The sequence below is a fragment of the Mixophyes fleayi genome, chromosome 5 (genome assembly GCF_038048845.1).
Source record: "Mixophyes fleayi isolate aMixFle1 chromosome 5, aMixFle1.hap1, whole genome shotgun sequence".
Classification (NCBI taxonomy): Eukaryota; Metazoa; Chordata; class Amphibia; order Anura; family Limnodynastidae; genus Mixophyes; species Mixophyes fleayi.
In genome coordinates this window covers 57865667-57880620 of record NC_134406.1, presented here as the reverse complement: position 1 = coordinate 57880620, position 14954 = coordinate 57865667, and the positions used below count along the sequence as shown (strand labels likewise).

General features: G+C 43.9%; 1 long non-coding RNA gene across 1 annotated transcript in view; it reads left to right on the top strand.

The window, feature by feature from the left end:
* Window positions 1–13944, top strand: part of LOC142158355 (uncharacterized) — a 78052-nt gene extending 64108 nt beyond the window's left edge. The window contains exon 3 of the long non-coding RNA XR_012692756.1: window positions 13810–13944. This is a non-coding gene — a long non-coding RNA (uncharacterized LOC142158355). The remainder of the gene's footprint in view (window positions 1–13809) is intronic.
* The last annotated feature ends 1010 nt before the right edge of the window (window positions 13945–14954 follow it).

The window sequence follows — 14954 nt, the reverse complement described above, 5'->3', positions numbered from 1 at the left end:
ACTTAATCCATGAACAGTCTGTATATTCTAGTATAGTCTTATGCAGAGGTCAGCAGAAAACAGAATATAACTCCATCAAGTCTATGAGCCAGTAGGGAAGATGTACATTTATTGACATTTAACAAAGGTTACTACCAAAAGTTGTTTAAGTGAAGCCCTAAGCTGAGGGCAATTAAAATTTCGTGTTATACTTCATCTGCACTGACATTAGGGGTTAAACATTTTGTTTCAGCCAGCCTATCACTCCTGGGGGGAGTGGTTTTCCAAGAGGACATAAATTACCTGGGAGCTGTGGGCTGGCTCTCTTAGTCCCTGGATGTCAGATACCTCCCTCCCGCCCGGCATAAGCTGGTTATATTAAATTTAAGTCCTTGTCGTATGACAAGGCGCAGTGGGTAGGAGAGCAATGCAGTCAGCGACTAATCGAAGGTACTACCGTTTAATTGGCCGCTCGTCACTGCCCCTTTTGCAGTAACCTGACTCTTGGCCTCTGGGGCGGGGGATATACTGTCGTATGTGACAATGTGAGTCCAGAAGGGGGCAGTCACAATGACGCCAAGTTTAGTACCGACCAATCGTAAAGACTTTGGATTCGTCAAGTCTTGGGACAGCGGTATTGAGTTTCACGTTACGCTGTATTTGTTTAAAGTTTAGTCGTTAGCTGACTGCTTCGCTCTCGTCGCCATTCAGAGTTTTAAAATAAAATTCTTCCACTAAATAAATACGCCCTTTTCTTGCCAAACTTATATCTGGTGTCCGTGTCGTTATTTTAGGTATTAAGTTTTCAATCATTAAGGTATAAGTGCAATGATAAAAGGTATTAGCTCTGAACATTTTAAGGCTTCAGTGGTAAATTTATAAGCACATTGGCTACCTAGCTCCAGAGAAACAGAGCTGCACAGCAAGTCGTTCTGGAAACCTGTATACTTGTTAGGAACCCCTCCAGCCGCCACAACACAACCCGGAATCTACTCTGCCAGTCAGGTGTTCACTGGAGCCCCTGATGGTGGGGACAGATTGGGCTGCAGACTGACAGAGGGTCGTGAAGTGTGTGCCGGCTGGGAAGAACCCAGGCAAGCGGAGTAAGGTCCACGCAGAGGTCAAGGGCCGGCAGCAGACAGCGGTATCAGTAAACAAGCTGAAGTCAGGGGTCACAGGCGGATAGCAGAAACGGTAAACAGGCCAGGGATCAGGGTCACAGGATACACAAGCGGAGTCAGTTCAAAGCCAAAGGTCATATACGGTAAATCAGAAGTGGTCTCAGAAGACTAGAGCAGGAACAAGCAGGTCAGCACACTGGAGCACAGAAGCTATAACCGGCAAAGAGGTAGCAGACCTCATTGCCTTAAATACTAACCCCAACCAATCAGAGCCTAGCTCTGCCAGAATACTGCCCATATTTAATTAGTCCACAGGCTATCTATGTGCGCACGCGCCCAGCAGTTCCCCTTGCTGGGACGCGGCGCTCTAACACACAGCTTCCCAACCGTTGCCTAGGCAACCGCCGGGCCGAGCCCCCGGAAGTGACGTCCCGGTCACCATAGTGACGGCCGGGACGGAGGTAGGGGAGTCGCGGCGGCTGGGCACCGCCGCGGCTTGTAACAATACTGGTGTCTGTGCATCATGGGGGACACACTATCAATTTTCCTCCTTTATGTAAATGGAGAATTATATTTTTTTCTGTACAAAGATGTTGTGTGCTACAGTGGTATAAATATTTAAGCATACAGTTTACCTCTGTCTCAGACTTTCATTGCAGAATGCTGGATCTAGGTGAGAAATAAATACAATCTGTTTACACTTTCCTTGGTGCACTGCAGGTCCCAAAAAGCCCTGGGTGCCATGGCATGCCAGTAATTGTGGATCCCTAAGTGCCAGCATTCCATGGTAGCCATGGGTTTGCTGGTGCTTGTAATACTACAAGCGTTGGTATGCCCAAACACTTAATAGCAGCCTGGGCATGCTGGTACCTGTAGTACCTTTCCCTGAGACGCACCTTGTTTTGTACCTACAGGTCACCTGCAGCTTCTTGACTGCTTGCTTGTCTCCAAATTGCTGCTCCTTCCCCACCCTCTGCTCCTGTGCACACTCCAGTCCCAAAATCAGTCTCTGCACACAGTCCATACTTCTGGGTTTGTATTGCAGTGAAGGGGAGTAAAGTCCCCCAGACACAACAGAGAGGAGAAAAAGTGAGTCAGTCAGCCATCAGTACATTGAAACTATAATACAGGAAAATGATTTCTTAATAGGACATGACAGCCATAAGTATTAAAACAAAATTGTCAGTGATAAAATGTGTTTAGTAGTTCGCAAACCTGACTGTGTTACTGCATACTTGCCAACTCTCCCGGAATGTCCGGGAGACTCCCGCATTTTGTGAGAGTCTCCCGGACTCCCGGGCGAGTGTGGCAATCTCCCGAATTCTGCCCACTTCACTAGGAAGTGCCCCACTTCCTAGTGAAGTGGGCAGAATTAGATCCCAAACGCCGCGATTCCCGGCGAATCGCGGCGTTTGGCCCCGCCCCCGCTGTCAAATGACGCAATTTGCGTCATGACGTCACAGGGGGCGGGGCCGAAATGACGCGATTTCGGCCACCCCGCCCCTTCACGCCCCCCTCCACTGGCTGGCTCCCGGAAGGGAGCTGAAGAAAGTAGGTAAGTATGTGTTACTGTGAATTGGAGCTTCATTGACTTCTTCCCGTTTAGAGAATCAGTAGTTGCTTTTCTTAGAGACTGAAGTGTCTCTTACATTTCTGATTCCATTACTGAAGTCATATTTGTCTGCATAGAAATAGGACACAATTTCTGAACAGTGTTATCATGCCACAGAGGGCGGAGCCAACTACTTCCTATACTAACTCAGCATCTGGAGAATGCCAGATTCTCCTGGCAGTCAGGGAGATCACCCTCTATTTCGGGAATCTCCCTGACATTCCAGGAGAATTGGCAAGTATCCTTGCATATCCTTGTAAAAACCATAGTAGCACCTAGGACAACATTATCCTCAGGTTCCCCATGTAGCCCTTTTCCTAACCATTCTTATTCTCTTACAGCCCTGGCTAAAAACTGGGGTAGGTATGTCATACTTGCCAACTCTCCCTGAATGTCAGGGAGACTCCCTGAACCAGGGGTGATCTCCCTCACTCCCTGAAGAGTCTGGCATTCTCCCTGATGCTGAGCCAGTACAAGACTTGGTTGGCTTCGCCATCTGTGGCATGATGACACTGTTCAGAAATTGTGTCCTATGGCCATGTATTGATGCCTATGGAGGTGGCCATTTTCATGGAGACCAAGATTTAATCAAAGACTGACAGGTAAGACAACATGACTTCAGTAATGGAGACAGAAATGTAAAAGACACTTCAATCTCTAGAGATACATTAGCTGCTTTTCTTTAACACATAGTTGCCTACTGTAATGTCCGGGAGACTCCGGCATTTCTGGGAAACCTCCCGCTAGATAAGTGTGAGGGGGGGGGGGGGGCTTAATGACGCAAATATTGTCATCTAAGCCCTGCCCCCTGCCGCAAAATTGTGACAATAGTTTAGGGGGCGGGGCCAAAGTGATGCGATTGGTCAAGCCCTGCATCCGTACGTCCACCTTCCCCGAGATCTCCCTGAAGCCAACGAGGAAAAGTTTATTTGCTAGTTCGCAGAGTCCTGGGAAAAACGTTTGCATTTAGCAGACCCCGGAGTACTCGGACCTTTAGAAAAGTATTTATATAGGTTGTAATGCAGCTTTAAATGTAAAAACACTTCCTGTTTAGTAAGATTATGCAAATACAAAACACTAAAAACAAAGACTAATAGTCTGCTTTCTCTACATGGAAATCACTTTTTTTTCGGTTCTGCTTTAATCTCCTCACTATCACTTGGTTGCTTATGTCTACTTATTTTGGGTAGTTGTAACTATACACAAACCATGTTCCAGGAAGTATTGTCACTACAATGAAACTTGATGCCTGCTCTGTTACCTTGCAACAAATACAGGGCGTATACATTTTTCTATATTTACATATTGCTAGGCAACACCATACGAGTTGGTGTAAAAAAATTCTGATCCTATAGTGGCTACAAACACTGCCTAACAGAAGGTGAGTTTCTATTTAAAACTCTGCTATATTTAGAAATCTTTCGGCAAATTGAGTCTAAAGATATCTGCAGCGGGTTCTGATGGACAGGGAAATTAGGATTGTATTACTATACAATTACTAACTAATGCCAGTAAAAAATAAGAAGACATAGTCTCAGGTATCAGCATGTGATAGTCATAGCAAAACTAAGTTCCCTTTGTTTCCATAGAAAATGTTGTGATTTAATAGGTCTTAGGCAACATTAATAGAAGCACACTGTTTTAAGTGTGAACAGCTATAATAGGGTTATTTAATTATACAGTATTTTAATGCACCATATTTTAGACAAAAGGTTGACAATTTGTGGCTCGCCAGGCTAAATTCTATGACTAGACTGCAAAAGCCCAGCGGATAACTATAAAGGAGCCCTTACTGAACTCAAACATGTCGAAAATTTAGGTTCTGTTCATATGATTTTTTAACTGTTGCAAAACATCACATCAAAATATGTACTTGGCATACAACGATCAACCACAACGTTAAAACCGCCTGTCTAATATTGTGTAGGTCCCCCTCATGCCGCCAAACCAGCTCTGACCCGTCGAGGCATGGACCACACAAGACCTCTGAAGGTGTCCTGTGGTATCTGGCACCAAGATGTTAGCAGCTGATCCTTTAAGTCCTGTAAGTTGCGAGGTGGGGCCTCCATGGCTTTAACTTGCTATTCCAGCACATCCCACAGATGCTCGATTGGATTGAGATCTGGGGTATTTAGAGGCCAAGTCAACACCCTGAATTCTTTGTCATGTTCCTCAAACCATTCCTGAACAGTTTTTGCAGTGTGGTAGGGCGCATTACCCTGCTGAAAGAGGCCACTGTCCTCAAGGTATACCGTTGCCATGAAAGGGTGTACTTGGTCTGCAATAATAGGTAGGTGGCACGTGTCAAAGTAACATCCACATGAATGCCAGGACCCAAGGTTTCCCAGCATAACATTGCCCAGAGCAGTGCACTGTCTATACTGGCTTGCCTTCTTGGCTTCTCCATAGTGCATCCTACTGCCATCTCTTCCGCACATGAACCCGGCCGTACATCTGATGTAAAAGAAAACGTGATTCATCAGACCGGGTTATCTTCTTTCATTGCTCCATTGTCCAGTTCTGGCGCTCACATTCCCATTGTTGGAGCGTTTGGCTGTGGATAGGGATCAGCGTGCCGCAATCTGTGCTTATGCTGACGTCTTGAATACCTATTTCACCTATGTTTGTCACTTAAGATATTTTGGATGCTTGGTTTAGGATTCAGACATAGTGTTTTTAAGAAGCACATTTGAACTTTCAGTACAGTTTTGTTTCCTGTTTTTAGAGGTCATAATTAATATTGATAAATCTACTTATCTTTGACGTTATAAATCTTTCCAAAACCAAAGTGCAAAAAAGTGAAGTGGCAAAATTTTCTGAAGATCCTGATTCCCCCACCCCAAAAAATGTCTTAACTGACAAATATGAGTGAAACAGGTATTCACGACATAATATAAACACATGCAAGCATATGTACCACAGTACATACATGATATGTGGGAGGAGAACTCTAATAAATGGCTGTAGCCCAATTTCAAACTTTTTTAGTGACGTTTATACCCCTGTCCTTCAAGGTATTTATCTTGCTATAAGGCACTGGTAAATCCTCTGTGGTTTGCAGATGACTTTGCATTTTCAGCAAGCATGGTGAACTGTCTACTCTTATCTCCTGCACATAATGCTGCTGATTGACCTGTCCTATGTATGACGTCTGAAAACTGAGCAGGCAGCAGTAGACTGTGATATACTAAAAAAATACTTTAGGAAGGAGAAAACGCTGCAAGGTGGGACAATATATTATTCTTTAATTACATGGCTCCAGCATATTGTACATTGCTTTAATATTGGGACATACATAGTAAAAAATGACCTGGTAGTAATAATATCTCTCTCGGTGTATATGTGTATGTATATATGTGTGTATATATATATATATATATATATATATATATATATATATATATATATATATATATATATGTATGTATATATATGTATATATGTGTATATATGTGTATATATATATATAATTTATTATTGTGCATACATATATAAAAACGAGTTTTTTAACATCCACTAATAAAATGAAATACCCAGTTGATGTGGTTTAAAGCATAGTTGTTCTTGTACACCATGCTATTTAAAGAGCATGGTGCGGCGTGGCGGGAGGCAGGAGGAGGTTGTGCGACGTGGTGAGAGGCAGGGAAGGTTGTACGACGTGGTGGGAGGCAGAGGAGGTTGTGCGACGTGGTGGGAGGCAGGGGAGGTTGTGCGACGTGGTGAGAGGCAGGGGAGGTTGTGCGACGTGGTGGGAGGCAGGGGAGGTTGTGCGACGTGGTGAGAGGCAGGGGAGGTTGTGCGACGTGGTGAGAGGCAGGGGAGGTTGTACGACGTGGTGGGAGGCAGAGGAGGTTGTGCGACGTGGTGAGAGGCAGGGAAGGTTGTACGACGTGGTGGGAGGCAGAGGAGGTTGTGCGACGTGGTGAGAGGCAGGGAAGGTTGTACGACGTGGTGGGAGGCAGGGGAGGTTGTGCGACGTGGTGAGAGGCAGGGGAGGTTGTACGACGTGGTGGGAGGCAGAGGAGGTTGTACGACGTGGTGGGAGGCAGAGGAGGTTGTGCGACGTGGTGGGAGGCAGGGGAGGTTGTGCGACGTGGTGAGAGGCAGGGGAGGTTGTGCGACGTGGTGGGTGGCAGGGGAGGTTGTGCGACGTGGTGAGAGGCAGGGGAGGTTGTGCGACGTGGTGAGAGGCAGGGGAGGTTGTGCGACGTGGTGAGAGGCAGGGGAGGTTGTGCGACGTGGTGAGAGGCAGGGGAGGTTGTGCGACGTGGTGAGAGGCAGGGGAGGTTGTGCGACGTGGTGAGAGGCAGGGGAGGTTGTGCGACGTGGTGAGAGGCAGGGGAGGTTGTGCGACGTGGTGAGAGGCAGGGGAGGTTGTGCGACGTGGTGAGAGGCAGGGGAGGTTGTGCGACGTGGTGAGAGGCAGGGGAGGTTGTGCGACGTGGTGGAAGGCAGGGGAGGTTGTGCGACGTGTTGGGAGGCACGGGAGGGAGGTGGTGGGAGGCAGGGGAGGGAGGTGCAACGTGGTGGGAGGCAGGGGAGGGAGGTGCAACGTGGTGGGAGGCAGGGGAGGGAGGTGCAACGTGGTGGGAGGCAGGGGAGGGAGGTGGTGGGAGGCAGGGGAGGGAGGTGCAACGTGGTGGGAGGCAGGGGAGGGAGGTGGTGCGACATGGTGGGAGGCAGGGGAGGGAGGTGGTGCGACATGGTGGGAGGCAGGGGAGGGAGGTGGTGCGACATGGTGGGAGGCAGAGGAGGGAGGTGGTGCGACATGGTGGGAGGCAGGGAAGTGGTGTGACGCAGACACTAGAATATGAATTTGCCTAGTGAGCACAGATATTTTATGCACTCTCCTGGGTGGAGGCAGTGCTGGGGAATCTTAGCCATGGTCTCTGCACCTTATTCAGCTCAGAAGGCCGGTCCTCCATTGTATGACGTGTCTTGTTTCTATGTATAAATACCTTGCTGTACACTCTTACAGGTACAATACTATTTTTATATTCTTTCTTTTCTTGCTTAATCTCCATGGCAATGGGTTCCCACTCTGAAATCCCATGGCTAGGGTTTTTTTTTTCTTCAGTTTCTGCCTTTCGGCTCTCCATTCAAAAATGATATTAATATTTTCCCAAGCTCCTACTATTTTTAGCATTGCTAGTTATCTGTTTTTCTTCCAGAAGGCAACCTTAGGCAAGCAGATCTTGAAATAACCTGCGTGTATCAGCAATTATTACATGCCCAGTTCATTTAAAGGTGTGTTTATACCATGCTTTTTGTTACCACTATTCTTTTTTTCTTTTCTTTTTTTTAAATAACACTTTTATTGTTTTTTTTGGAAATGAAAGAGGTTGTATATAGGGCATGTAAGGGACGGGGAGGATAACGGTAAACAACATTTTGGAAGAGTGCACAGATATCTTACAATACAAGGTAGATAGTTTATGTAGAAACACCTTTGTGACATGCCCCATTGCTATACCTCAGAATTGCATGTCTGAAGCGTTTAACTGTGATGTAGTGATGGAATCAAAGTAATTGTTAGTTGTTGTTCTTCTCTTGAGGTGAGGTGAAAAAGGAGAGGAGGAAGGGGTTGGGAGGGGTCCCTTTTTATGTTTATTTTAACGAAAAATAAGATCCAGATAGTGATTATTTGTGGTGAGCCTCTTAGTGTTTGTTCCAGGAGAGCAAGTATTTGCACAGTTATTTGGAGTATTATGTAGTATGGCCGTGATGTGCTCCACGCGGTATGTTCGCTAGATGCAGTTAATTGTCGTGACTAAGGAGGGCAGGTCTGTCTTATTCTAATTGTAGGCATTTTTGTAATTTAGCCACATTTAAGATATGCCTTACACATTTTTGGGTGTGTCACAAAGTGTTTGGTATGGGTCTGTGCAGAAGGGAGAAGAAAGGGGTCCAGACATTTGGACGACGTTTATGATTTTGATGAGGTCGTGAATTTTAGTCCTGCATCGTCTTATATATCTGTTCCTGTAGTATTTACCTATATGGTATGTTATGTATACTGTGAGTATGTGTGGATGTATGTATATTTGTGTATATGCACCTATCAGCCACAACATTAAAACCACCTGCCTAATACTGTGTAGGCCCTCCCTTGTGCTGCCAAAACAGCTCTGATCCGTCAAGGTATCTGGCACCAAAACGTTGAGATCTGGGGAATTTGGAGGCCAAGTCAACACCTTGACCTCTTTGTCATGTTCCTCAACCTTTCTAGAACAATATTTGCAGTGTAGCAGGGCGCATTATCCCTCTGTAAGAGGCCACTGTCATTAGTCTGCAACAATGTTTAGGTAAGTGGCATGTGTCAAAGTAACATCCGCATGAATGCCAGGACCCAAGGTTTCCCAGCAGAACATTGCCCAGAGCTTCACATTGCCTCCTCCGGCTTGCCTTCATTACATTGTGCATCCTGGTGCCATTTCTTCCCCAGGTAAAGAACGCACACACACCCGGCTGTCCACATGATTTGATTTAAAAGAACATGTGATTCATTAGATCTGGCCACTTTCCTCCATTGCGCCATGGTCCAGTATATTTTTTCCTTTCTGGATAACCCCCCTGCTGTGAACCTACAAATTGATTGATCAACTTCCATTTCATTATTGTTGTTTGAGAGGCATGGTCTGATATGAGTAGCTGATGGAGAGTGCTGGTCCTCTACTGCCATTTGGAGACTTTGGGGTACCTCTTGGTAAGTTAGCTTTCAATTTAAAACACATGAATGTATGACCTAGTATATAGGGACTCTCAGTGGCTTATTACGCATTTGCAAATGTGTCCTATTGAGATTTCTGCATTTTTATGTAACAGTAGAAAAGCAGCTATTTTTTTTGGCTCACAGCCGTGTAGCTGGGGGATTTTCTCTGTAATTTTGTTACTTTCATAGGCAGCATTAACTTTTTCAGCAATTTGTGCTACAGTAGCTTTTCTATGGGATTGGACCAGACGGGCTAGTCTTCACTGACCACTTGCATAAGTGAGCCTTGGATGCCCATCACCCTGTCGCTGGTTCACCGCTTGTCATTCTTTGGACCACATTTGGTAGGTACTAACCACTGCATACCGGAAAAACCCCACAAGACCTGTCATTTTGGAAATGCTCTGACCCAGTTAACTTAAATCTACAGAAGATCTGTGGTTAGTTCTGAGAGATGTTTGGAACAACCTCCCTGCCGATTTCCTTCAAACACTATGTGCAAGTGTGCCTAGAAGAATTTATGCATTGATGCTGTTTTGAAGACTATGGGTGGTCACCAAATATCGATTTTGATTTAAATTCATATTCTTACTATATATTAGAGATGCTCAACATCCTCATTAGCGCCCTCGTCGACTACAGAAATATCCCCCTCATCCTGCTGCAATTCCAAAGTGGCATCCTCAATTGGTGTATCACCGGCTACACTCGAGCTGTTCATGCACACATCTGCAGAAATGCTGAAAGGGGCCTTCTTTATGGGTACACCATCAGAAAGGTCACGATTACACATAGCACTCGTGGATAGACTCTCCTCAGGGATTTGTGTCATTTCTGAATCTGAACATACGTTTCCTCTAATGCCTTACTGTTTTCTTCCAGCTCGGCTTTTACACATAAAAGTATTTGGGCACCACTTTTGGGGCTAGATTTACTAAGCTGCGGGATTGAAAAAGTGGGGATGTTGCCTATAGCAACCAATCAGATTCTAGCTGTCATTTTGTAGAAGGCACTAAATAAATGAAAGCTAGAATCTGATTGGTTGCAATAGGCAACATCCCCACTTTTTCAAACCCGCAGCTTAGTAAATCTAGCCCTTGGAGTCCGAATGACAAGGTCTTGCTTGGTCACAACTGACCTTACAAGAAGATGCCTCAGTGACCGTTGCAGAACTTTCACTCATAGAGAAAGGTGAAGGCCTCATTCTTTCTTTGCCACTGCCTGTGTAGAATGGCATGTTGGCAATTTTATTTTTTTTCTGCAGATAACTTTGCATGGATTACAGCTCTTTTTTTCTTGACCAAGGTAAAAGGTGTTTTTATGTTTTACATTTTTGTTTCCCTGACTTAAAAACACTATGCACTTTTACATAGGCTTTACCAGATGACATAGAGGGATTACTATCATCATGACTGGTGCCAGCAGCTGCTTGGTGCTCCTGCTCTTCTGTGTACTGCTCTGAATCCATTTTGATAACGCCGTACAATTTGACTGCAAAGTCAGAAGAAAAGCCTACCAGGCCTAGTATTTGTATTTTTCAGCAATGAGAATTAGCAATGGAGCTCTCCTCTTTGTGTGTTACCTATATAACACAGTAGAATATGACTGCAGAATTACACCAAACCTGCCAGCACCAGTATTTGTATTCCAAAAACATACTGGTAGGTTAATTGGCTGCTATCAAAATTGACCCGTGTGTGTCTATGTTAGGGAATTTAGACTGTAAGCTCAATGGTGACTGATGTGAATGAGTTCTCTGTACAGCGCTGTAGAATTAGTGGCGCTATATAAATATCTGATGATTGATTATGTTGCTGTAGCCAATCCCAATATGCTGTGCATTCAGAGATGCTCTTCTGCATACCACTGTAACGCATAGTTATGTGGGTTAGTGTTGCCTTCCTGTCAGCTTGAACCAGTCTGGCCATTCACCTAACTCCTTGTAAATGAGAGTTCACGTACAGAACTGCCTCTCACTGGCTGTTCTTATTTTGTGCATTACTTTCTGTAAGTACTAGAGACGGTTGTGTGTGAAAATTTAAAAGTAGCGATTTCTGAGATATTTAAACCACTCTGTCATTAGTCATTCCATATTCAGTCACTTAGATCACATTTCTTCCCACATTGTGGTGTTTGGTCTGAACTTCTGGACAATGTCTGCATGTATTCATGATTGTTTTTGGCTGCTACATATTTGGATGATTAGATATTTGCCTTCCAGAGTAGGTGTACCTGATAAAGTGTCCACTATGTGTGTGTGTATTACAGTATGTGTAGGCTATATCCATTAATTATTTGACCTGTTGCTTCTGTTCATCATGTTAAGTTAAAAAGCAGGCCTAGCCAAAACTCAAGATAGCTAGGTGTTACATGTACTTGATTAAATCTCCTGTCATGTCTGACTTTTCTGTTTTCCATTCTTGTAAGTGTATTACAATACACCGCTGCTAGAATTACTACTAGAAGGAAGACTGACTTACTTAATTCATTCTTACCTACTTTGGGCAACTTCTTTCCAGGAGAGGGGCGTGACTGGAGGGCAGGAGGGGGCAGGACACGCCCAAAACGCGTCATTTTGGCCCTGCCCCACACTGCGGAAATGCTGTTTTGTCGCGGGGCCAAAATGACGTGAGTCAAAGCTAATCGCGTCCTTTTGAGACGCCAGTAGTGGGATACGGGAGATTTGCCTGTTTTCCCGGGAGTCCGTGAGACTGACCCGAATTTCGGGAGTCTCCCGAATTTCGGGAGTCTCCCGAACATTCCGGGAGAGTTGGCAAGTATGACTTAATTCCCAATTTTCCATCTATATATTCAACTCTTTGTGCTGCTTATATGAAATTCTCACCAACTATCCCCCCTCTCCCTCCCCCTCTCCCTCCCCCTCTCTCTCCCCCTCTCTCTCCCCCTCTCTCTCCCCCTCTCTCTCCCCCTCCCCCTCCCTCCCCCTCCCTCCCCCTCCCTCCCCCTCCCTCCCCCTCTCTCCCCCTCTCTCCCCCTCTCTCTCCCTTTCCCTCTCTCCCCCAGAAGTCAGTATTTGTTGAAGAGGGATATTTCAAATGCATAAAAATACAGAATTAGTACATTCAATAAGCTTAAAAGCTTGGGGACTGTAGTGCTTCAAAATCCACTGAGACAGTATCGCACAAACTGTGCTCATGCCTTGACTCAGCAGCAAAGTGTCCATAAAAAATATTTTAGAATATTGTAAAAGTATGTAATGGCACATGAGCATGTAAAACTTAAATAGCAATGTTACTGCACACAGCTCCATAAGAAACAGTGTTGCACATTTTGCAGTATGCTGGTTAGAGCATTGTGAAAATCTTCAAAAGTTCGGTTTTGTATTTAAGATTGTTTTCAAAGACTGGGGTACACATTACAGGTTTTTCAGCCGACTATTGGGTCAATCACACGATAATAGACTGTTCGGGCCATTATCGCATTAGTGTGTATACTTAAATGATGAACGATAGTCGTTCCAAAATACTGATTGTCGTTTCATTTGATTGTTCAGCAGAACTATAAATCTCTTTCTAATCCTGCGGTATGTATGCACTCACGATCAGGATCTCCATACAGTCTACAGAGTCATGATATTTTCAGCCGACGATTATGACAGTTGAAGAGCACAGACCTGAGGTTAAATCTTTTAAAACATGTTCAGTGTGTACTCAGTGTGCACTCATGGGTTGGCATGCTGGTCAGGACTTTTTATTTTATTATTTTCATTTTTATTTTTTTTTCAATCGTTGAAACAATTGTTGTATTACATTGGTCAGAAAATTCTGTAGTGTGTACCCAGCCTAGTTGAAAACTCAGTGATTGTGCTACTGTTAGAGAAAGGACTTTGCATCTATGCCACACAGAAAAAATCAGCTTGTGAACAAGATACTTCTGTATACAACAGTGTGTGTGTGTGTGTGTGTGTGTGTGTGTTTGTGTAATTAGTGGTTTTTATACTAGTATAATGTAATGTCAGGATGCCTAAAAATGATTCCTCACGCCTGAGTAATTTCTCTATAAGTTAAGCGGATAAACATATTCACAGGCTTTTAAATCTGATGGACCTGATCCTTCTGCAGATATATATCTGTATACGAGTAGAGATCATCATGAACACTTTTCCAGTTACAAAACGCAGAAAAGTTATTATACAATTGTTAATGGACAACAAAAAGTGGATTTTTTTTTTATCCACCCCAACTTCCTAAGTCAACAACATTCCATTATCCTGAATTTATTTTCATATGCGATGAAAGTGTTCCCGTACCGTTTATGGATGGCGCTTACTGTGTTTAAAGTGATAATTTATCAACTGGTACAAATTAAACAAAAGCTTCATGTGTGATTTTGACTTGTTTTATTTGTTCCTGTTATCTCACTAGGTGCTAAGGGAATGTATGCACACCACACAGAAGATGAATGAGCAAATGTGTTTATCTGGTGTTCCCCAGCCTATCTTTAACAAATATCGTGGGAGTCTCTGTTACGTTTCCTGAGACGAGAACTGATTATTAACAATGGGTGAAGAAAGAAACTTGGGGGTGTCCCAGAAGCTGCTCTCTCCATCTCGTAGTACAAGCAGTTGCTCCTCAAAGTTGGGGAGTCGCCAGGTCAGTATGCTGGTACTGATTGCTGCAGAGTGTTTAATAAAGAATTTATTATAGACGGAAGATTATTAATCTTTTATTTGAGCTGAAATTGGCATCTCTACCATGTGTCCTATGTGTGCCACAGAACACAGACATTCTATTCAGAGAGAGTACTTGTACTACTAAAGGCAATAAAACCTACATCATAATCACCCCTCAATAAGGACAATAAATTAAGAGGTTGGTGCTCATACTACTGCCAAAAATGGAATACTAAAATGGGGCTGACATTTTATTGATCGACACTAAGAATTATGGATGTCCCTATCTTTTTGTGTGTTATTTTAGAGATGCCTGCAAGTTAGTTACTCCTTACCATCGTGTTTCACTTCATACTGTACTAGGACATCTTATACTACTGCCCATTACCTACTCACATATAGTGATTACATATGATAGGCTTTTTTTCATTATACATACTTTTTTCATCATATTTTCTATATTAGATACTGGAACAACAAAGGCCAACCCCAATTTAGTGTTCTTGTCACCACTATGCATACTGTTAGAAAATAAAAATGTTTAAATAATGGTATAGCTCATAGAAGTATAGCGTTGTTTGTTTTCTTTTTTTTGGTGGTGGGGGGGTCTATTCATTGCAAATAGTCGCAGGTGTCTAATAACAGTAAAAATAGTTTCATTGCCCTCGAGACTATGTGAAATCGTGTCAATCTGTGTCACTTTCCATATCCATACCAACCAAGTACTGGTAAACATGTCTTGTATAATGAATGCGGAGTGTATATAAAACTAGTTCTGGGTACCACCCTTGGTCTGACTTGCTGTGCTGCATACAATGTAGGGGCTGTCACCCCTGATATATTTATAGTCTGTCATTGGAGGTTACAGTAAAACATTTTTGGATTATAGAAGATTTA